Source organism: Mus caroli, unplaced genomic scaffold (genome assembly GCF_978045245.1).
Source record: "Mus caroli unplaced genomic scaffold, Mus_caroli_1 scaffold_8, whole genome shotgun sequence".
Lineage (NCBI taxonomy): Eukaryota > Metazoa > Chordata > Mammalia > Rodentia > Muridae > Mus > Mus caroli.
In genome coordinates this window covers 91141530-91165581 of record NW_028227263.1, presented here as the reverse complement: position 1 = coordinate 91165581, position 24052 = coordinate 91141530, and the positions used below count along the sequence as shown (strand labels likewise).

At 41.9% G+C, this 24052-nt stretch overlaps 1 long non-coding RNA gene across 1 annotated transcript; it reads right to left on the bottom strand.

The window, feature by feature from the left end:
• Positions 1-13275: 13275 nt before the first annotated feature.
• Positions 13276-23958, bottom strand: LOC147003232 (uncharacterized). Its single transcript, XR_015047744.1, has 3 exons — positions 23837-23958; positions 14018-14385; positions 13276-13633 (listed from the first exon to the last, which is right to left on the bottom strand). It is a non-coding gene; the product is annotated as an uncharacterized LOC147003232 (long non-coding RNA).
• Between the last annotated feature and the right edge of the window lie 94 nt (positions 23959-24052).

Below are 24052 nucleotides of genomic sequence, written 5' to 3'. Positions count from 1 at the left end.
CTGCAATGAAGACAGGTATAAACGTTTATATGAAGTGTCTGCTTTTTTAAAAAAAATAATGTTTATTTTTACTAGTAACTGTGTGTGTGTGTGTGTGTGTGTGTGTGTATGCATATGTATATGTGTGTATACTTGAGTGCAGGTACCTGCAGAGGCTGTTGTTGGATCCCCTGGAGCTGGAGTTACAGGCTATTGTGTGCTACTGTAGATTTGGGAATCGAACTCAGGTCTTCTACAAGACCAAAGCATATTCTTAATTAAAAAGGGATCTCTCCAGTCTATTATTATTTTTTAATATTACAAAGCTTATTTTTGACCACTTAAGTGCATATGATTCATACAGATACACATGCATATGTGTAATTAAAAGTGAAAAAAATTCTTTTAAAAAACAGACACTTCATATAAACTTTCACACCAGCATTCATTGTAGCTTCATTTGCAATGGTCAAAATATCATTATTTAAGCTTATTATTTTCTAAATTACTTTTAAGCCAAGGATAGTAGTATAATTCCAGGACTCAGGAGACAATGAGAAGGTAATTTCAAGTTCTAGGCCAATGAGGTTGTCTCAAAAAGGATCTGGGGTGTAGCTTAGTATCAGAGTATTTGACTAAGCTTAGATTATTGTTAGCACAGAAAAAAAAAAAACAGTTCTTGAAATAAGCAATAACTCCCATGGATAATTTCAGCAAATGAAGGTAGCAGAACAGCGGGAAGTGAAAGGTGGCCATTTGAATGAGATTGGCTCCTATAGGTTCATATGCTGGTCCCAGTTGGTAGAAATGTTTAGGACTTGGAGGTGTGGCCTTGTTGAAGGAGGTGTGTCACTGGTAGTAGGCTCTGAGGTTTCAAAAGGCTCTTGCAAGTCCCAGTTAGCTCTCTCTGCCTCTTATGTGTGGATCAAGATGTACTATCTCAGCTGTTCCTGCCACCCTGCGTTTGTGTGGAAATCATGGACTCTAACCCTTGGAAGCTGTAAGCCCAACTAAACACTTAAGTGGTCTCGATCACCATGGCTTTTGTCACAGCAATAGAAAAATAACTAACACATATTTGTAAAAAAAAAAAAATCTTGAACCTTTGAGGTTACTTATTGCTCTAGCACCTTGCCCTACTTATTATTAAAATGTGTACCTGACAACCAATCAACATCTGTGCAATTCCTGTTAATCGATGTAATTGCAATAACCCATTTCCTATAATCTCCTTGGTGTCTTCTTATTGCACAGTGTTTGTTTTTCATCTATAAACTAGACCCTTGAGGCCATTTGGAAACTTTTTCTGTATAATGCCTGAAAGGTAGATACTTTTCCCCTATCAATGGTGGTTAGTGATACTGTGCCTTGGTTGTGAAAACAGGAATCCAAGAGATTGCAGATGACCTTGATCAGCTGTTATCCATCAGCACAGGAAGAAATATCTATAGGAACAGCCATCTCCCAAGGAAGTATGTCTCACCTTGGGCAAACAGTTTCAGGAAGGAGACATTACAGGAGAGAAATGTGGGCTATGGCTACAACAATTTGCTCATTCACAAAGCCTGTCAGCCTGCCCCTAAAAAGGGTTGTAATTATCTTTTTCCCTTGGCAGACCCTTCCATTGCTCACAGGAAAGAGGCTGTCCCTTGCTATATGCACTAATGAATACAATTCTGTCTGATAAAGTCGGATTCTGGTCTCGTTCTGCCATTTCTTTATGTTGCCTCAGAAACCTAACAGGTTTTATTGCTGTTTCTTTTCTTTTTTCTTTTTTCTTTTTTTTTTTTTTTACTTTTTTTTTTTTAAATCTTTTTTATCAAAGGTAGTTAGCCCCATAAGAATTCACATCTTCTTAATCATTCTCTAGCCTTTTTGCATAATTAGGCAATTGCATCAGTGTGGTGGTTTGAATGTGTTTGAATGCTTAACCTATCAGGAGAGACACTGTTAGGAGGTATGCCCTTGTTGGAATAGGTATGGCCTTGTTGGAGGAAGTGTATCACTGCTGGAGAGGGCTTTGAGGTTTCCTATGCTCAGCCTAAACCCAGTGTAGCTCACAGTCTCCTGCTGTTGCCTGTGGATCAAGATATAGAACTCAGCTCTTTCTGTAGCACCATGTCTGTCTGCAGGCTGCCATGTTTCCTGCCATGACAATAATGGTCTAAACCTCTAAAATCATAAGCCATCCTCAATTAAATGTTTTCTTCTGTAACAGTTGCCATGGTCACGGTGTCTCTTCACAGTAATAGAACCCTAACCAAGACTACCAGGTTGTGAAGTCTTACTCCAACAAGTAGAATGAGACAAAGTCACCATCTTCTTTTGTTTGTTTTTGTTTTTGTTTTTGTTTTTCGAGACAGGGTTTCTCTGTGTAGCCCTCGCTGTCCTGGAACTCATTCTGTAGACCAGGCTGGCCTTGAACTCAAAAATCCGCCTGTCCCTGCCTCCCAAGTGCTGGAATCGAAGGTGTGTGCCACCACTGCCTGGCCAAAGTCATCATCTTTACCAGGGATAAAGTGCAGAGACCTCTTGACCAAGAAGTTCAGACTCTGGTGCATGCTTTTTGCAAAAAGAATTTTCTTGTTAAGCTACTTGCATTTGGCTTGTGTGTTCCTTTAATGCAACATTGAAATTATTTGTTTTTACTGGGCATGTAGAATTATTTTCCCACTGGATGATCATCATCATTTTGGCTTAAACTGTTCTCACATTCAGTATGCTTCAATTTGCCTTGTAGGGTGACGTTTTTTACATCATATGTCTAAAGTAAAGTTAGTAAAATCAAACTGTTTGGAGTTATGTGTCTCTTAACTCTGTTTCAATGTTAGATGACATCATTTGACTCCTTGGGATGAGAAAAGAAGAAATAATGTCACTTTGTAGTTTAAAGAAGAAATAATGTCACTTTGAGGTCTCCTGTGCTTAAAGCTACACTCAGTGTGGTACGCAGTCTCCTTGTGCTACCTTCAGATCAAGATGTAAAACTCTCAGCTTCTCCAGCACCATGTCTGCCTGCACAGTGCCATGTTGACTATGATGATAATGAACTAAACCTCTGAAACTGTAAGCCAGTCCTAATGAAATGTTTTCTTTTATAAGAGTTGCCATGGTCCCACCGAGCGTGGTGGCGCACGCCTTTAATCCCAGCACTCAGGAGGCAGAGGCTGGCAGATTTCTGAGTTCGAGGCCAGCCTGGTCTACAAAGTGAGTTCCAGGACAGCCAGGGCTACACAGAGAAACCCTGTCTCAAAAAAAAACAAAAAACAAACAAACAAACAAAACAACAAAATAAGGGTTGCCATGGTCATGACCTTTCTTCATAGCAATGAAAACCATAACTAAGACACTGCCTGTCTTAGATTTCTATTGCTGTGATAAAATAACATGACCAAAAACAACTTGGGGAAGAAAGGGTTTATTTCAGCTTATAGTTTCTAGTTCATCATTGTGGTGGTTTGAATATGCTTGGCCCATGGGAAATGGCATTATGGAGGAGGTGTAGCCTTGTTAGAGGAGGTGTGTCAATGTGGAGATGGGACTTTGAGGTCTCATATGTGTACTCAAGCCTTCTCCTGGCTGCCTGTAGAAGAGTTTCCTCCTTGCTGCCTTCAGATCTCCTCCAGCACCACATCTGCCAACTTACTGCCATGCTTGCTACCATTATGATAATGGAGAGAACCTCTGAAACAGTAAGCCAGTCCCAATTGAATGTTTGCCTTTGTAAGAGTTGCCTTGGTCATGTTGTCTCTTCACAGATATGAAACCCTAGCTAAGACAACCATCCAGGGAATTCAGAGTAGGAACCTGGAGGCAGGGGCTATAGAAGAGTGCTGCATACTGACTTTCTATCTATGGCTTGCTTCACCTGCTTTCTTCTAGCTCCCCGGACCACAGTTTGTATCACTCAAAATGAACTGGGCCTTCCCACAGCAAGAAAATGCACCAAAATACTGCCCTTCGGACCCCAGGAGGCATTTTATCAATTGAGATTCTCTCTTCTAAAGTGGATTCCTTGTTAACTTGACATACAAATACATTACTATTCAACTGAAAACTTCCTTTCCTCATTTGTACCCAAGATGGCATGTTAATATTAATACCACAATATAATACATCCCAACACTTAAAAGTTTCAGATCTTTAAAAATCCAAACACTTCATAAGTTCTGCCACTTTAAAACATCCAAAGTATCAAAATTTAGATCTTTTAAAAATATTCTGAGTCTCTAAAATATCCATAGTCTCTTTGAAACTACAACATCTCCGTAAAACTACCAAGTCTCCTTAAACTTTCAAAATGTCTCAACTGTGGGCTCCTGTAGAATAAAATAAGCCTCATACTTTCTTATTCCAAGAGGGAAGAGCCAGGGCAGAGTCACACAGCCACAAAGTCAAGGCAAAACCCAAGTCCATAGTGTAAAGCTCAGTGGCAGCCTTTAGGGACTCACAGTTTTCTGACTCTCTCCAAAGGGCTTGCATAGCTATCCACAACACACATCTGCTCATCTCCTAAGCTCAGGCCAGCTCCAATCGCAGTGGCTGTTGTCCATGGCAGTCATTCAATGGTACTGTCACTTCTGAAATGCTGGGGTCTCCTGCAGCTTCTGGGCTGCACTTTCACCAATAGCTTCTCCTGGATTCTCTTCAATGGCTCTAATTGTGCCCCCATGGTGCCAAGCCTCATCTTCTTTCCATGATCACTTCAACCCTGGACTTTCTACTGCATCTGGGGCTTTACCTTCATCAATGTCCCCTTTTGGCTTCTTTCTCTTCAAGGACTTCAGGCCTGGCACAAAACACCAAGTCTCAGTTGTTCACTAGGACTCCATAATACCTTTAAGGTCAGTATCACCTGAGTGACTCCTATATGTTACCCAGTTTGGCTGTCAGTATGAGATGAAGCCTTGTCCCCTACCCCACTCTGGACCACAGTTTCTTGTGTTGACTCTGCAGAAACATTCCCAGAAGACTTCGCCTCAGTAATACTGGTTCCTTCTTAATCACTGCTAATTCCTCAGCTCTAGCTGTCTGGCACTGATGGTCTCAGAAAAGCAAGGATTTCACTTTAATTGCTTTTACTTCAAAATATCACCAAAGCCCACTGATAGACTTCTTGCTTTGCTCTCAAACTTCAGAGGTCAAGCCTTCATCATCTGCATTTTTCTTAATACTCTTATCTTCAAGTCTCCCACAGAATGGTACACTGAGCTCTGAGCACTCAATGACTTTCCCAGCTTCAAGTTTCAAATGCCCCCAAAATCCTCCCCAAAACAGAAGGTTCAGTCTGTCAGCAATGCCCCACTGCTAGTATCCATTTCTCTCTAAGGAGTTATTGCTGTGATAAAACACTACTACCTAAAGCAACTTGGGAAGGGAAGGGTTTTACTCAGCTTACAGTTCCATATCACAGTCCATCAATAAAGGAAGTTGGGGCAGGAACTCAAGCAGGGCAGGAATCTGGATGAAATAGAAGCCATGGAGGAGTGATGCTTTCTCTCCAAATTTTGCTCAGTCTGCTTTCGTATAGCACCTATGACCACCAACCAGCCCAAGGATAATGTGGAACCGAAATGGTCCAGGGTTATGGAGGAAGGGTCAAGGGAGCTTCCACCCTGATACCTCAAACATGAGGATGGCAGGAGCTGGCCACTTCCCCTGCTCCCAACCTGGCACCATAAAGCTGGCTCCCCCACCATCAACCCTAGCAGGGATTTATTACCCTGACAGTTATTAGGCTTCTTGTTTGACTTTATAAGCCCTCTGCCACCCCCCACTCTGCAACCTACAGCCCCTGAGTTTGTAGATGAAATATCATCCAACACCCCTGTTCTGGCCAATGGTTCACAGCCACACAAACCTTTCCCCAGAGACCCTGACCACCTCCCTGGGGACATCAATACATCTCCCCCCAATAAATGAACCAGTTCTCCAAAGCTGTTCCTGGGTGTGTCCTTTGCCTGCACACTCATCAACAACTGAGATCCCGTACTGTACCCAACCACTCCCTGTTGAGCTCTCCTCCCTACAACTCAGCTCCCTGTGCAATGATCCTGGCTACCCCAAGGGGGGAAGTGGACATGGGGCAGCAGGATAGTATTGACCATAGTAAGCTAGGCACCCCACATCAGTCATCAATCAAGGCTATAAGTGCCACAGGCCAGACTCCTGGGGGATTTTTTTTCTGTTGAGGTTCTCTCTTCTAAAATAACTCTATCTTGGGTATCAAACTAGCCAGCATCCTACCTTTTGGGGGTATTCATTTTCTCCCATTTGCTAAGGTATATAGCATTTAGAAAGACTACATATTAATAGTTCCATTTTTATTTGAGCTCTCAAATATATATTATATAGGAATATATTCATATATATTTGTTATATATATGAGTATATAATGTATTATATAATACAATGTTCATTATCTACACTGTTCTCTTACAGTTTTCCCATTTATCTTTCAATCTTTCATGTCATTCTACTTTTTTAAATGAATAATGGTATGGTAGCTTGAGTGAGAATGAGCCCCATAGGTTTCCACACAGTTGAATATTCAGTTCCCAGTTGGTGGGCTGTTTAGGAAGGACTGGGAACTATGCCCTTGTTGAAGGAGGTGTGTCACTGGGGATGGGATTTGAGGTTTCAGAAAGCTCATGCCAGGCCCGGTCTCAAGCTCTGCCTCTTGCCTGGAACAGGGATGTAAGTAAGCTCTCAGCTACTACTGAAGTGCCATGCATGCCTGTTTCCTGCCATGATGGTCATAGACTAACCCTCGGAAACTATACGCAAGCCCCCAATTAGATGCTGTCTTCTATAGCTGCTTAATTCATGGTGTCTCTGCAGCAAGAGAACAGTAACTAAGGCAGATGTTATATGTAAATACAAGTCTTTGAGTTCTTTTTGTCGTCCAGGCAATTTTGAACACTCAGTCTTAGCTTTAAAACAATGTTTTGTTTTTGTTAGTTGGCAGTGGTGCATACTTTTAATATTAGTGCTCAGGAGACAGAGGTATGTAGATCTCTGTAAGTTCAAGGCCAACCAGGTCTACAGAGCTAGTTCCAGGACAGCCAGTGCTACACAGAGAAACCTTGCCTGGTAAAAAACAAAAACAAAAAACAGTACAACAACAACAAAATCAAACAGGCAGACAAACAAACAAACAAAAAACCACCAACAAAAAATGCAATAACCCCTGAACCAAACTGGTTTACCTCCTTTTGGCTCTTCAGGATTTATTCGAATGATTGACTGTTACTTTGATAGCCTACCTTCGTTTGTTATCCCAAGCTTTTGTTCCCGCTGGCAAGAACACACTCGGGACAACCAGAATCTTCTGCAGTAAAAGCTTTATTGCTTCTTCAAGAGGGAAGACCCCGACCCCAGAAAATGGAGTCGCTTATATAGCCCTCAGCCATGGCGTTTCAGCACCTGATATGGCGTGTCAGCTCCTGGTTTGTTGCTCGCCCATCACCCCACTACTACGCCCCAAGATGAGCAGTGACTAGGAGTGGATTCACTCTCGCACCTGCGTAGAAGGCTTGTTTACTAGTTAGGCACAGTGGAGGCCAGCACCATCTTATAATGGTGATTGCTCACGGCACAACTCTCCACATCTCCCCCTTTTTATTTTATTAAATTGAGGCTGGACTAGGTCTGTGTAATTATGCCCATCCACTGTGGCTCCTGTCTTAGGTCGTTCCTCCAATGTCACAGCCTTTCCTGTCATAGGGTAACCCTATCGCCACCGGGCCCCGTGTCTTAGGTTGATCTGTGCATGAGGAAAGTTGCCCATCCCTGGATACCACAGTGCTATGTGACAGTAACTACTAAATGACCTAGGGTGAACTCTACAAAAGAGGCCAGCCACCAATGTCAACTAATTTTTGAGCATAGATAGCCAGATTTCGGGGGAGGCCCCTTGCTCAATGGCAGCAAGTGCTTGAGCTATCACAACCTTGTCATTTGTTTGTTGGGTTCTGAGCTTGCAAACCAACCAGAGCATGAACACAAGTCCACAGCAGGTGGCAACACCAAATAAACCTACCCCCACCCATTCCTTAAAATAAGAAAATGCAAATGAAATCCAGGAGGAGAGGCCCTCTGTCAATGACAGGTCCACTCGTGTTGAGTTGATCTTTAAAACTGCCACCCTCAGGGCCTCAAGAGTCTCATCGAATCCCTTGGACCAATTTCCTGCAAGATACAAGGAAAGCTGTCTAGACAGATTAGCTGCATAAGTAAAATTTTCATATTGGACACTGGTAATACACAGAGCTTCCAGTTTTCTCTCACAACCCAACTGGGCCATCTGGTATAGAACGCCTATCTGTTCCTCTGCCAGGCCAAGGCGCTGATTCAAAATCATCAGCCCTCCCTTTAACTTGGTACTAGCAGAAGTTTGGACAGTGATGGCATCAGCCAGATCTGCTGAAAGCTGATTTAATTTTGTGCCTGATTGAACCGCACTAGCCATAGCGTACCCTGCAGCTGTAGCAGCAGCTGCACTGGCTGAAATTGCTATGATCACGGCAGCAGTAATGCCAAAAATCTCTTTTTTGTCGAAACAGAGATAAGGTGGAGGGTGTTTCCACCAGAACAGGGATCCAACGTGGGATCCGTGCCATGGGTGTTCTTTGTTACATCCCAACATTGAGAAATCCAACAAGAATCATTGGAACAGACTTCAAATGAATCATTTGAAAGAATAAACAAGAAAGGGGGGTAAACACAGACTGGGGTAGATGGATAATTAATCTTGTTTACCAAAGTTTTATTGAACCCAGTGATCTCTACACTGGTATTAGTATATCCATAAGAGTCCAGGGAGGCAGCATGTATTCCCCAATACTGAGCAAATCTTGAGATGCCAGTAAAAGAAGCCTTTCCAACTGCTCCTCCCTGGATAAAGATCAAAGGATTGAGTTCTGTACAACTGCCATTGACTCCACAAAGCACCCACTTGTGAAAGGAACGCATTCTAAAGTCCTGTATTAAAAGTCCCTTTTTCATAACAAATTCCTTCTCTGGGTCATCTATCATGTTGGGAGAAAAGGAAAAGGTTTTATTCTGATCTGCCCAACGAGTGATGGAGGATTGACAATCAGACCAAGGCAAGATCAGCCCTTCATCTTCCAAGCTACAATGAGGGGCTATTTTTGGTTGGTGGGGACGTTCTTTGTCTGAAAAGTTAGGTGGTAGAAATGTACCATTAACCCAAATTGCCTCCTGCCAGAAGGTCCGATTTGTAAAGGTTATATCTGCGTTGGAAGTATCTTGGGTTGTGCTTACCCAACCTCCTCGGTGCTCATTAAACATCCCCAAAGCTCGGGCTGTGAGGTTGATAAATTTTTCTGGTCCATTAATTTGAAAACATAAAGAACCCTGTTCTAATAAAGAGCGATTTTCTCCTAATGGTGCTCGGGTGGGATCATAGGGTAGATATGGTAAATCTAATGTTTTATTAGTAGTAAAGAATTTTGGAAAAACTATAGCATCATGGCGAACTGGCATTGGTTTAGGGAAAGTCGAGAGAATGGCCCATCTCTGTCCGCCCCTCATACTAGGAACCTGAGACAAGTTCAGCATTGTCAGGATCAGGAGCAGTCCTCAGGAGGTCAGCATCTTCCACACCATCCTTGATTACTATCTTGCGGGTGAGTCGTTCCGGCAGCCAAAATGGGTTGTCTTCACTCTGTGGAAAAACACAAACAGCTCCCCTGGATCTTATCAAAATAGGATCCGGGCCTTTCCACAGACCAGTTAAGACATCCTTCCATTTGACCATTTCTTTTGGTCTATCAGGGTCTGAGCTATGTCGATTGGCTGCAGAGCGACCTTGCTCGTCAAGATTCAAGAAATTAAGTGTAAAGAGAGCCATAGATACAACTACTCTTGGCACTGAGGGCAGAGTCTCATCAACTCCCCCCTTTTGTTTTATAAGATAAGACTTGAGTGTACGGTGGGCACGTTCCACAATGCCTTGTCCTTGAGGATTATAAGGAAGGCCAGTCAGGTGAGTGACATCCATTTGATGACAAAATTGCTGAAATTTAGTAGAGGTATATGCTGGCCCATTATCAGTTTTAAGAATTGTGGGCTTGCCCCAAGCACTCCAAGCTTCTAAACAGTGCTGTATAACATGAGAGACTTTCTCACCTGTTAAAGGTGTAGCAAACATAACACTAGAGCAGGTGTCAATGGAAACATGTAAATATTGATTTCTTCCAAAGGAGGAAATATGAGTGAATCCATTTGCCAGACCTATAATGGCCTGATGCCTCGGGGGTTTACCCCTACATGAGGAGTAGGCAGAAATTGACAACAGTTTTGACATTGGGTGACAATGTCACGAGCTTCCTTTCTGGTTAAAGTGAAACGGCGGTGTAATGTTTCAGCTGTCACGTGGAAGCGTTTATGAAACTCCCTTGCAGCCTCTGCCTGAGAGGACAGAGCAGCAGCCACGATTCTAGTGGCTTTGTCTGCCAAGTCATTTCCATGAGACATGGGGCCAGGAAGGCCAGAATGAGCCCTGACATGAGTAATATACATAAGATGTCTTCTATGTAACAAGGCTGACTGAATTTGCTGAAAAAAAATGTAAGCAAGCTTGCTAGAGGGTCTAATTAAGCCAGCAACTTCAAGCATATTAACTGCATTAACCACATATAAGGAATCAGATACAATATTGAGCGGTCCCAGAAAAGTTTCAAGGACTTCTAGAACTACCAAACACTCTACAACCTGGGGTGATGTCTCATTATCTTGTTTAGATATTAGTTGGCCATTTACTACATATGCACCTATACCAGATTTGGATCCATCCTTATACACTACTACCCCATCCGGAAGTGGGTGTTTGGCTGTTATTACTGGAAACACTATGGCTTGGCTTAAGGCAAATTGTAAAATTGGATGTTTTGGATAATGATTATCAATTTGTCCTGAATAAGAGGCAACCAAGACTGCCCAATCGTTAGTTGTTGCTGCCAGGGTTTGAACTTGAGCAGAAGTATAAGGCACAATTAACATATGAGGTTCTTTCCCAAAATGATTAATGGCTGCTTTTATCCCCGTAAGTGCAAGTTGAGCAACTGCATTAGGATACCACTCAATGATTTTTGCAGGGGAAGCATTAGGATGGACCCATAATAAGGGTCCATTTTGCCATAAGACTGCTGTTGGTAGCTGTGCAGTTTTTAATATGCACAATTCAAATGACTTTGACTCGTCAATGCGTTGTAATTGAGCATCTTGTAAGGTTTTTTCTATCGTTTGTAAAGCTTGACATGCAGCTCGGGTAAGTGCTCTGTGGGAGGAGATGTGGGTATCTCCCTCTAATATGTCAAATAAGGGCTTTAATTCTGCTGATGGAATTTTCAAAAATGGTCTTAGCCAATTAATATCTCCTAGCAATTTTTGGAAATCATTCAAGGTATGTAGTTGATCTTTGTGAATCTCTAATTTTTGAGGAACAATTTTGTCAGGATAAATGAGTGACCCTAGGAAGGCTCCCATTCGAGTAACTTGCACCTTTTCAGTGGCCACCTGCAATCCCCATTGCCCTAACGTTTTTACTAATATAGGGTATGTATCTTGCAATAACTGTGAATTTTTATGGCAAATCAAAATGTCATCCATATAAATTATCACCTGTAATGATGGAAAATGCTCTCTAACTGACTTAAGTGCCAATTTCACATACAGTTGACACATGGTGGAACTATTCACCATCCCCTGAGGTAGGACCTTCCATTGGTATCTTTGACCCGGTTCTACATGATTAATGGCTGGGATGGTAAATGCAAATCTTTGCCTATCTTGAGGGCATAAAGGTATAGAGAAAAAGCAATCTTTAATATCTATAATTATAATTTCCCAATTTTGGGGTAAGGCAGAAAGCAATGGTAGCCCTCGCTGAACTGGTCCAAACAGGCACATTTGTGCATTAATTGCTCTAAGATCATGTAATAAGTGCCATTTGCCAGATTTTTTTCTTAATTATGAAAATAGGTGTATTCCAGGGTGAGGTAGAGGGCTCTAAATGACCCAAGCGTAGCTGTTCAGAGGAACAGCTTACAGAGGAAGTTGTATGGGTTCCTCAATGGCCTCTGTTCAGAAATTAGTGAATTAGAATAAGGATTAAATATGAGATTGATTTTAAAAGAAAAAAAAATCAAGGTAGATAAAGTGGTTAGGAGCAGAAGTTGGCGTGTTGGTATGTTCTACAGATTTTAGAGTTTGTTAATGCTATGCAAGGTTATAATTAATAAGTAAGAAGAGGACAGGATAAGATGAGGATGAGAAACTGAAGAAAACATGTAAGACTAAGAGGAGGAATATTGAGATATGGCTGTAGCATATAGTACAGAATTCCTTTACTAATTGTGTGGAGAAAAATAATAGCCCTAAAAACTAACTGAGTACTATACAAACACAAGTAAAAACAAACAAAAAAAGCTGTGAGACATATATTCCAGACTGCAGATTAAGTAATAGGAAATAGATTTTAAAAAACTACGAGCACATCATGGACATCTGGACCAGATGTGCTGAGATGGAAGGTGACGTTCTCAAAATCTTGGTTCAGTTTTGTGAAGGCCCTATGTAGGCAGTCATAGCTGTAATGAGTTCTTGAGTGCCAGAGCCATGTCAAGCATTTAACATAGCCTTCCTTAGCCATCCTCTCTGCCACAATGCTTCCCAAGCCTTGTGTGTGTGTATGTGTGTGCGTGTGTGCATGTGTGTGTGTGTGTGTATGTGTGTATGTATGTTTGTGTCTGTGTGCATGTGTGTGTGCATGTGTGTATGCATGTGTATGTCTTTGTGTGTGTGTGTGGTATAAACATCTTCTTTAAGGCCTAACACTCAGCATCCACTTGTCCCCAGCACATTGACAAGTCACGAGTCTCTGCTTCTCTGCCGTGGAAGAATGCTACTTGCTTGTCATGGCTTGCTTGACCACTTTTTTTTTTTTTTTATATAAAACTAGCCCTGACAGTTGGATAAGAAAGCTAGCTGCAGGGCCGGGTATGGTGGCGTCTTTAATCTCAGCACTTGAGAGGCAGAGGCAGAGGCAGGCAGATTTCTGAAAGAAAAAAAAGAAGAAGAAAGCTAGCCGAAAGTGAGGCAGTCAGCAGCATTTTCCCACCATTTCTATCTCAGTTCCTGCCATGACTTTCCTCAACGACAGATGGCGACCTGGAAGTGTAAGACAAACCTTCTTCTTATGTTGCTTATGGTCAGAGTGGTTGTTTTTAGTTTTAAATCAAGAAAATGAAATGTTTATTATATAAAGTACATTTAATGAAAATTACCAACATTTCCAAAGCAGGCTTTAAATAGACTTACAAGAAGCTATTTCTTGTCAGTATGATAAAAAAAAAATGACAAGTTAACATGTTGATTCTTCTAAAAGTCAACTTATATATTTAATACAATCTTTTTAAAAAGCATACTTTTTTCATGATCTTGTTTGTTTGTTTGTTTGTTTTTTCGAGACAGGGTTTCTCTCTGTGTATCTCTGGCTGTCCTGGAACTCACTTTGTAGACCAGGTTGGCCTCAAACTCTGAAATCTGCCTGCCTCTTCCTCCCGAGTGCTGGGATTAAAGGCGTGGGCCACCACGCCCGCCGTTTTTTCATGATCTTGATGAATTTATTCTAATGATAGAAGTCAGGAAAATGCATGTGAGTTATAGGCTCATAGGACAGTCATAGTCATTCAAAGGGGCTGAGTACAGATGCAGGCCTTTAAAATTACTTTGGTTTTTAGACTATAGTTACATCATTTCCCTCTTTTTTTTCCTTTCTCCAAACCCTCCCAGACACCCTGTCTTTGCTCTCTTTCAAATTTATGGCTTTTTTATTAATTGTTATTCTATTCATATATGTATATACATATATACTCCTAAATATAACCTGATCAATCTATATCATGTCACTCATATGCATATATTCAGGGTTGGCCATTTGGTACTGGATAACCAATTGGTGTGTTTTCCCCTAGGGAAGACTGTTTCTTCTGCTCTCAGGATCCTGAGTTACCTGTAGTTCTATATGTATAGTTGAAGCTTCATGGGTTTTCCCTCACCCACGTTGGCATGTCTGTTGCTGGTGCTCTGGTTGAGCTTATGTTTAGGCAGCCACGTTGGTGAGAAATTACTGGTGTCGCTTCTATCATTCCTATAAAACACCATCTCAAAGCAAACTCCATGATCCTCTGATTCTTACAGTCTTTCTCCCCTCTCCTCCACAATGTTCTCTGAGCACTGGATGCAGGAGTTGTTTTGTAGATGTATCCATTGGGACTGTGTTCCACAACTCTGCATTTTGATAGGCTGTGATTTTCTGCAATGGCCTCCATCTGTTGCAAAGAGAAGTTTTCTTTGATGAGGGATGAGGATGACATTTATCTGTGGGTATAGGGACAAATATTTAGAATGTAGTTAGTAATTATGTTGTTTTAGTAAAGTACTAGTTGTAGATTCTTCTCTAAAACATAACTTCACTAGCCCTGGCTAATTATCATTCCTTCTTGCACGCACCCTGACTCGCCAGCAAGAACGATGCAGGATCCTTCTGCACACGTTTATTGGGAGAGCTTGATTGCAGAGGCGAAGAGACCCCAAGCCCAGAACTGGTGCTGCTTATATAGGCCTCGGAGAGGCGTGTCTCACACCCGGATTGGTTATTCATGGGTTATGCTTACCACCTCATTTGCATGCCTCACATCTGATTGGTTAAATTATCTCTCATCTGATTGGTTAACTTGTCTCTCATCTGATTGGTTAATTTTGGTTAATTCTCAAAACCTCATCTTGGCAAAAAAAACTTTACTGCCTATGTATGCGTGGTGGCCAGCAGAAGCCAGTGCCACCCTGCAACGGCACATGTGGCTTACCACAATTCCTTTCTCATGGAATGGGTCCTGAGAACAGTTTGAGAGTTGTTAGTCACTGCCAAGACATGCATGCCACGCCACTATTACACCCTTAGGCTTGTCATATTGTTGAACCATGCTGATCATTGTTATGGTTCACAGGTGTCACTGATGGGTAGGACTCTTGGTTGCTTCCCTCCTTTGGAAGTTTACATGGTGCCTTCTGCTACCATGAAAGCTAGTCAGCTAGTCTTCAGGAAGAAGGCAGTCATGTCAGTTCTAGCTCAGGGTCCTCTGAGCTCTGCATCTGAAGTGCATGGTGTTCTCAGCAATAGGGATTTACCTTTCATCTCTAGGTGGGGTTGGCAGCTAAGAGCAATAGTCATAGCCTGCAATGTTTTGGGAATCTCTTGGACAACCCTGATAGCTGGATTATTTTATCATAGCAACAGAAAATCAAACTAGAAAATTGTATTATATGGGTGGAGTGTTGACAAAATTTTGGCTAAGAATAGCAAGAATGGGAAGAGATTAAAAAAATATAATCAGTCTAGCATAGTCTTCACTCTTAGAAGGCTGAGACAAAAAGACCCTGCAAATAAGGTCATCATGTGGTCTTTGGAAAGTTTTAAAAAGAAAAGTGAGAGAAGAGAGAAAGGATTGGGGGTGAAAAGAACAGATCAGGATAGTGGATCTGCTAAATTCAGGGTATTAAATAATGGGAAATATATTTGACTAAGAGAGAGAGCTGAATGAAGGGACTAGTTGGGGGTCTCAATCTTGAATCATTAGTCTTTTAGTCATCTTAGGGTGCTGCATCCCTGGTAAGTTGAGTTACACTTGGGAGCTGACAGTGGATGCTGGAAATGTCTGAGAATTTTTTATTTTCTATAAAAGTTAGTATGACAAAGGATTATATCACCTGAACAACCCTTTCTCTTTGCACCGATTAGCCAATCACTTCAGATTGTGAAGCCTGGCACCCATCAATTGGCTAAGTCAGTGTCATCACCTGCACTAGGAATGAACACCAAGAGGTCATCTTAGTTATGTCTGCTTACTAGTTTCTTTCGTGTTCCCAGAAAACCAATTTTGGGGGTGGGGGGAAAAAGGCCTTTTTGCTTTGTTCATGTGTTTCTTTGTGCAACACCAAGATTTTTTCTTTCCCACAATTTGGGAGCTTTTCCTATATTTTTAATTCATTTATGAATGTGTTCATATTCCTAACCTTGAAGAAGTCATGTTCCATACCTCATTGCTATAGCTCCCAAGGTCATGAGCGAACTATACTCTCTTAGTAAGTAATAATCCCAGGTTAGAATGTTTCTCAGCAATGTGGGGAGCACTCCAGAGAATACCTCAATGGCCAGGTCACTTGGGCAGAATAACAAGATAAGAATCACCTAGAATGGCAGAGCACTGCTTGGTGGTGGAAGTTGGGTAAGAGAGAGGAAATGAGAGGTGCCACTGCCATAAAGAAAATGTGGAGTCCTGTTCATAGCTCATGGGCCACTGGGGACTTCTGAAAAGGCTATGGCTAAAAGCAGGCAAGACAGGACAATACCCTACATGTGAATTAGTTGGAGACAGATGAAACATTCAGATTTAGAATGCAAGACACCTCCATTACAGGGACTGAGACCGGCCATCAGCGTGGAAGAGACCTCTGTTAAGGGAAAGGGAAACCTCTGATAGGCTAACTCTTGTGAAGCCAGGAAGAGAAATAATTTAGATAATAAGATCTTTGGGGAAACAGAAACTTCCAGATAGGGGGGTCCAGAGGCTTCTCCACCTCATTCAATATACCCCTCGTGCCTCAGATAAGGAGAGATTGAACACTTGGAAGAGACTTCTACAACCCAAGTGTAACTGCCTATCTTCTCTCTCTACACACAGGATTCTCCTTTCTTTCCCTCTCCATCATGTTCCCAGAGAGTTTGGGAGACTTGATAAGACCTAGGGGAGCGCCACTTATGCCGCAGTTCCCTTTTTCTTTTCTTTTTTTTTCTTCGAGAGAGGTTTTCTCTGTGTAGCCCTGGCTGTCCTGGAACTCATTCTATAGACCAGGCTGGCCTCGAACTCAGAAATCTGCCTGCCTCTGCCTCCCAAGTGCTGGGATTAAAGGCGTGTGCCACCACTGCCCGGCACAGTTCCTTTTCTGAGTAAAACCACCAAACAAGACTGCTAAGGTTTTAAATCAGGATTAACTATTTTCAGTAAGTCAATTTTAGCTTTAAATTCCAGTCAACACGCAGGGTCATAGATCTGTCTAGTCTTAGCCTAACTAACTAGGTTCTCAGATGTGACAAGATAGCACTTAGTGAGCTCACCTCCTCCTACTCAGTTTCTCCATGTGCTCCGGAGCAACAGCGCCACCTATAGGCCCAGTGCTCACCTCTCGTTACTTTTGCTCTTAATGGATGGATTCCTTTCCTAGCAGCAGCTTGTGTCTAGGAGCTGAAGAGATGTAAAAAGGTGATCCAGACGGAAATTGCTTGATACTCACCATTACGCTTTGTGTGGTAAGACATATGGGCTCACCTTTCTTGTGTGAGACCGTGAATTAATTCATCTACTTCTTTGCTTTGCCATTTTGAGCCTATATACCTGATAATTTTTCCTCTTATATTCTATGCCAACCTAAATGTTTGGTTAGTGATGCCATTATGGTGGCAACAGCCATGTGATTTGACTTCTGTTTTGGAGAATGAGATCATTAAGATGTTGGCAGCTGTGTTACTTCACTGCTTCCTTGGTTAATGAAGCTGCATACCTTGAACCAAAATGGTGGCATCTATATAATTTCCTAGTACCACTGAGCCTTCAGGGTATCACTACACCCCTAGAATGTCATGCACCTCAGGCATTCAGTCACATATCCCAATTCTATTTTCACAACCTCCAACTTTTGGGTTTTACCTTCCTGGATGCCTAATGGGATCATGGAAATGGGAAGCCCAAACTGAGACTTCAAAGTGACATCTATTGCCAAGTAATAAAGCCAAAATATTTTTATATCAGACTAAGGATAAAACATTATATAGTTTATTTATCTACTGGTTTCTAGAGGAGAAACTTGAGAGTTTTCTGAGCCCTGTGCCCCTAAGAGCATCCAGTTACCAAAGAGAGCTGACAGAAATGGCTGACTTGGAAGACTGGCATGACTTTTTGGCAGCCCAGGGGAAAACTTGGAAGAGTGTACATCCCACCTGAGACAGCCAGGAGTTAGAGTAGGAAGCAAAGAAAAATGAGTCTTCTTGATTGGGATGCTGGGAATGAAGGCTATGCTGGGTCTTAACACCCAAACTTTCTCCCAATGTCTCCAAGCCTGCTTTTCTCTAATTGGGATAGAATTTTCTTTTCCTCCCTGCGACTCCTTTGTTCTATGTCTGTTTCTGTCCCACAGGGTCTGCTAATTTTGCGTTTACTTTCCAGTTACAGTGGTGTGGGCACACTAGGGAGAAAGAAGCAGTTGATGCCATCCTTCTCCAAGTTCTTTGACTCCAGCATCATAGGTTTTCCAGGGTGTTCTTAGCTGGGTTCTGCTGGCTGCTGTACACATCAATTGGATGGTGTTGTACTGTGTGATTCAGTTCTCTATTGGCTACTTGTGCTCATTCAGAACCAAACAAATGGTTATAGGATATAATTCTCTGGACTGTACAAGGAACAAAGAGGGTTATTTTGTTCCTGCCTTCTGTTTTCTGTAAGGTTTACTTGGGACCTTACAAAGCTCCACAGTTGAACAGTACGCACACATGTATTATTAACTTATTGCATTACCCTACTGTGTAGTTTGGATTCAGCTCTCTTTTCTTAAGGCAGTATTTTACAACAATAGCATGTGAGCCAAATAACTACCAGGTACCTAGGAACCTCTGTATCTGCTTATAAAAGATTGGTACATCAATAAGAACATCTGTGTCTGCTCACAAAAGATTGTCACAGCTGGGCTCACTGACTATTGATAAAGATTAGGATGGCTGAATAATTATTTTCTCCCAGAACCGAAAATAGCAAGTCACATAAAGATATGTAAAAACTGAGAATTCGTGTGTCATGCTAAAATTTCTAAGTTCAAAATATTCATGTGAGACCTCTGCTTAAATATAGATCTAATCAAAGCTTATTTAAAAGCTTTCCTTTTTGTTTTTACCCTCGCTTAATCTAATATTACACATAGTGAAAAGTCCTAGACTGGTGGCTGGAGAGATGTCACAGCAGTCATGAGCATGCACCATGGTTCAGTGCCCAACTCCCATCCCAGGCAATTCACTGCTTGTGGCTCCAACTCTGGGGAGATCTAATGCCTCTGGCTGCTTCATGCATGCACTCGTATTGACAAGCACATATGCATACACACACACACTGACATACACATAATTAAAATAAAAATAAATCTTAAAAAAGTACCAGACCGGTATAAGAACTGATCTTCTGTGCATTCAATTACTCTATTTAGAGACCAATACTAATGTCATCAGGAGGATTAATAAGGTTGAATAATTTTCCTTGCCCTCCAAAGTCAACTAGGTCCCAGGGAACTGTGGGGCATTTCTCAAAATGACCTGTAACTGTGGGGGAATCACCTGTTCTTTTGTTTAAGGACGCCATGAGGGCCCACCAGTGAACTCTAACTAGTGTCCATTCTACAACAAAGGATAACACAGAGCAAAATATTGCTGGATGCTTCCCAGTGAAGCCACAGCCAGGTCAAACAAGGCCTTTGACTTATCCTCACATAGACAGGACAACTGGTACAAGAAAGGCTAGAGGAGGCAGAGAGTCACCTCAAGCCCAAGTGATTCCTGAGTACCAAACTCTCAACTGGACTTAACAGTAACAACAACAACAACAACAACGAGATGTATTTTGCCAATTTGAATGGTTTAAAACAGGAATAGCTTTATTCAGGAAAGTGTAACCAAAGGCTATGATGATTGATATGTTTCCTCAACAGTTCAAGGAACCGGTCTTAGTTCACTTTCTATTGTTGTGATAAGCTCTATGATCAAAAGCTTTACAGCTTACAGTCCATCATGTAGAGAAGTCAGGGTAGAAACTCAGGGCCAGAACCTGGAGGCAGGCAGGAACTGAGGCAGAGACGACAGAGGCATGCGGCTTACTGGTTTGCTCCCTATGGCTTACTCAGCCTTTCTCTTATATAACCCCAAGTATGGTACCAGCCCCAGTGGGCTGAGTGGTCCCACGTCAATCATGAAACAAGAATGCACAAATGAACTAGCTTGCCCAGGATTATACTCCACAAACAGTCTTTAATTTGTGAGATTTTTTTAAATACTGCTATTTCTCACTAATGATTTCTTCTTGATAAGAAAAATGCTGCTCAGGTATAATACTTCAATATTTTAATATTGAATATTGCTGCGCTTATCTACAGCCCACTATTATTTTAACATAAAAATTAAAAGATGGCTACGATTCTTTCTTCCCTCTATTTATATGCTGATTCTAGCTACTCCAAATGACCCAAAAGCCTATCCTGGGTCCATGAGGAAGACCCAATACATGGGAGCTCTTGATATCCCATCAAGAGTTTCTAATGGAGCCTGGCAGTGGTGGTGCATGCCTTTAATCCCAGCACTTGGGAGGCAGAGGCCGGTGGGTTTTTTAGTTCAAAGCCAGCCTGGTCTACAGAGTGAGTTCCAGGACAACCAGGGCTACACAGAGCAATCCTGTCTCAAAAAAACAAAAAAAGATTCTAATGGATTTTGACTTGGACATTTAAAACATATCCACTCTGGGGCTGGAGAGATGGCTCAGCGATGAAGAGCGCTCTTTCAGAGGTCCCGAGTTCAATTCCCAGCAACCGCATGGTGGCTCACAGACATATGTAATGAGATCCGATGCCCTATTTCTGGTGTGTCTGAAGAGAGCAATTGTGTACTTATATACATAAAATAAATAAATAAATAAAGATTAAGAAAGTCCATATCCTCTCTTCTTGCTTCTCCTGTACCCTTGCCAAGGACTTATAAGGGTAATAACTTTTGCATTTAGTTCTCCCTCACATCAATTTCCAGGGACCAGAGAAGGACTCCAGTTCCTCTCTACACCTGTCTCCTATATGCAGTGACAATTCTGGAATTTTGGTTTCTTTCTTTTTTTTTTTTAAAGGATTTATTCATTTCTTTCATGTATGTGAGTACACTGTCGCTGTTGTCAGACACACCAGAAGAGGGCATCAGATCTCATTGCAGATGGTTGTGAGCCACCATGTGGTTGCTGGGAATTGAACTCAGGACCTCCGGAAGAGCATTCAATGCTCTTAACCGCTGAGCCATATCACCAGCCCGAATTTTGGTTTCTTTAAGAAACACAGAAATATTATAAGAATGTGCTTTTGTTTTAAGCCCAGGTGTGGAGTATGGGGCTGCTTCAGACTGTCCACAATAGATGACTGTAATTTGCTTCATGCTGTAGCAGAGGCATGACTTTGACAGCTGTAGATATTTTCTGAGATTGTATGATGTTTGGAATTCTGGGGACTTTCCAGAGGGTATATAAACGCTAGGGCTCAGAAAGGCAGGGTGGGTGGTTGTTGGCTGTTGTTGGTTGCGGTTTGTTAAGAAGTTATATGCAAAGAAGAAACAGCAACAAGAAAAAAAATTGATATCTCCATGGAGAAGATCAAACTTACCCCAAGGAACTTGAAGTCCATAACCAGGAGAACATAGTCTATTGATACTGTCACCTACTTTCCAACTCCTGACTTTATTCAGGGGTCCTCTTTTCTCTCTTATCTAGAGTTAGGGGGTGAAAGGGTGGAAGAAAGCTGCAGCAAAATAGCAAAAGTCAGATATACAAAGGAAACTACCAACAACACACTTTTGGGGTCTTTTAGATAGATCCACTGGAGGTATACCCTGCCTGCCATGTCTGATGGTCCCGTTCTGCTTAAAATAGTCAGACTGGTAATTATCCCAATTTCTTCATGTGAGTGCCACTTCTTCAGAGGAAGGGAAAGTAATTTAAAAAGGTAAAAAAACAAAAACAAAACCAAACCATTAGCTAGGGCAGTCCAGGGCAAAAATAATATAAAACCAAAACACACACCCACATTTCTCTCTTGCCAAAAAGCACAAACAGTCTTTGGTTCTCTTGGCACTTTGACCTTGGCTAGAAACCAGGGATGTCTAGAAAGTTTGTGCATGTGTGTGACCTCTAATCTGCCGCCTAAATAATTCTATCTCTTCAGAGGGAGAATAGTAAAAGAGCAGTAAAGCTCTATTAAGAGAAGACTGCTTGTCAGGAGAATAGAATCTCTGCCAGGGTGAAAGCCTTACATTCCAGTTGAGACAAGTCTATGAGTCTTGGGACCCTAGTAAGGTGGGCTCACCTTAAGTCATGCTTGAGCCATCACTTAACAATAATTTACTGTTAATCAACACATCACAAAGTCAGCATATGCTTGCTAACCTCAAAGGTAGTTAAAGTGACAAGAACTCATACTCTGAATCTCCCTCTTTGCACTGATTAACCAATCATGTGGTTGTGAAGTCAGGCTCCTTCCAATGGGATGAGATACAGTCAACACCTGCATTTTGGGATTTTAGGGATACATAACAGGGAGCACCTTGGGCATGCCTTGCTTGGGGTTTCAAGAACCCTTTTTTTGAAAAAAAAAAAAAGTCACCTTGCTGAGCTACTCTTGTTTTATTCATGTGTTCTTGTTTCATTCATGTGTGACACAAGATTATTTTACCACAAACCAAAACCAGGTCCTCTGTAAAAGTAGCAAATATTCTTAATGTCCAAGCCATCTCTTCAGCCATGTATGTTAAATTACTAAAGAATAGTTTCATCTTATCATGTTCTTATACACAAAATCCTAAAGATGATAGGAGCCAAGTTATGAAGAATTTGACAAGGACAGTCTTCCCAAGGGACTGGAAGATAGACAGCTCCCTGGTAGACATGCACAAGAAAAAGGGGACCTTGGAAAATTAATGTATTTTTTCTATTGAAACATTTAAGATAGCTGACTGCCTGCGTTCTTTCTCCTCTCCAAGATAAAGACTTAGTGGGGTTTTCCTATCAGAGGGACTGTTCAGTGAGACTTTCAAATCTCCCACTAACAGGGTGTCCTGTATGGAGAAACAGCCAGCCCCCCTTTCTTTGTCTAGATTATACATTTCCCTGCAATAGCCCAAACTAGCGAGTTTTGAGGGACAGAGAGAACTACTTATTGGCAAAACATATAAAGATTTTGCCTCTGACAGAGACCATCTACTGGTAATGAAGCTGTCATGCCTCAGGTTCAAAGCCCTGTCCACCCTAACTGTATTTTGGATGTGGTTGAATTTGAAACCTTGTTCAGATACTTTCGAGTTGAAGCAGAAGTAAATTAGAGTCACACAGTCTTTGGGAGGTGTGATAGACTGTGGACCTTTTATACTGCTTCCTGCTGCTTGAAACAGACATGTGATGTCTGAGCTATGTCAAATCCCTTGACCCTTGGGAGTGAATTTGAAGATACATACCAAGGATGACAAAAGACAGGCATTTTAACGTTGCAACTGGGCCACCATACCACTGTGGCATACCCCTCGTTGCTGCCTTCTAACACGTGGGAAAAAAATGAACCATCGTATTTAAAACAACAAATCGCACCCAGTTCCTATTACAAATGTTCTAAGTCCTTTCTTTGCCTTCTCATGGAAAAGCTTAATTTCCAAATGCTTGGAGATTGTGTTATGTTTTATTTGTAGTTATTTGATTATTCCATGATGACCAGAGAACATATTTTGTGTAATTTTAATTGCTCTTTCTTACTCCCGCACCCCTTAACCCAGGATCCACCTGCTTCTGCCTTCCTGGTGCCAGGGTTAAAGGCGAGCACCACCAGGCCTGGCTCAATTACTTTTTCTTAAATTTCCTCTTCTGTCCACTGACTCAAAGGCCAAAAGGACGCTGTCGTTAAAGCACAGAGAGCCTCGAGAACCTCGTCCCGCTGCAAATACCTTAACAACTTCGGGTCCCTGGAAGCAAACACAGTCTGGGAAGGGTTGAGACAGGGCAAGCCAGTGTGCGTGCGCACAAGTCCCACCTCCCGGCGTCTGCGGTTGGCTCTCGCCGAGCGGGTGAGTCTCAAGAAGGAAGCTGAGTCGTGTTGAAGGAAGCGGAAGTTGGGGGAGGGGCATGCGACGCTGCTCGTCCATTGGCTGAAGCCGTCTCTC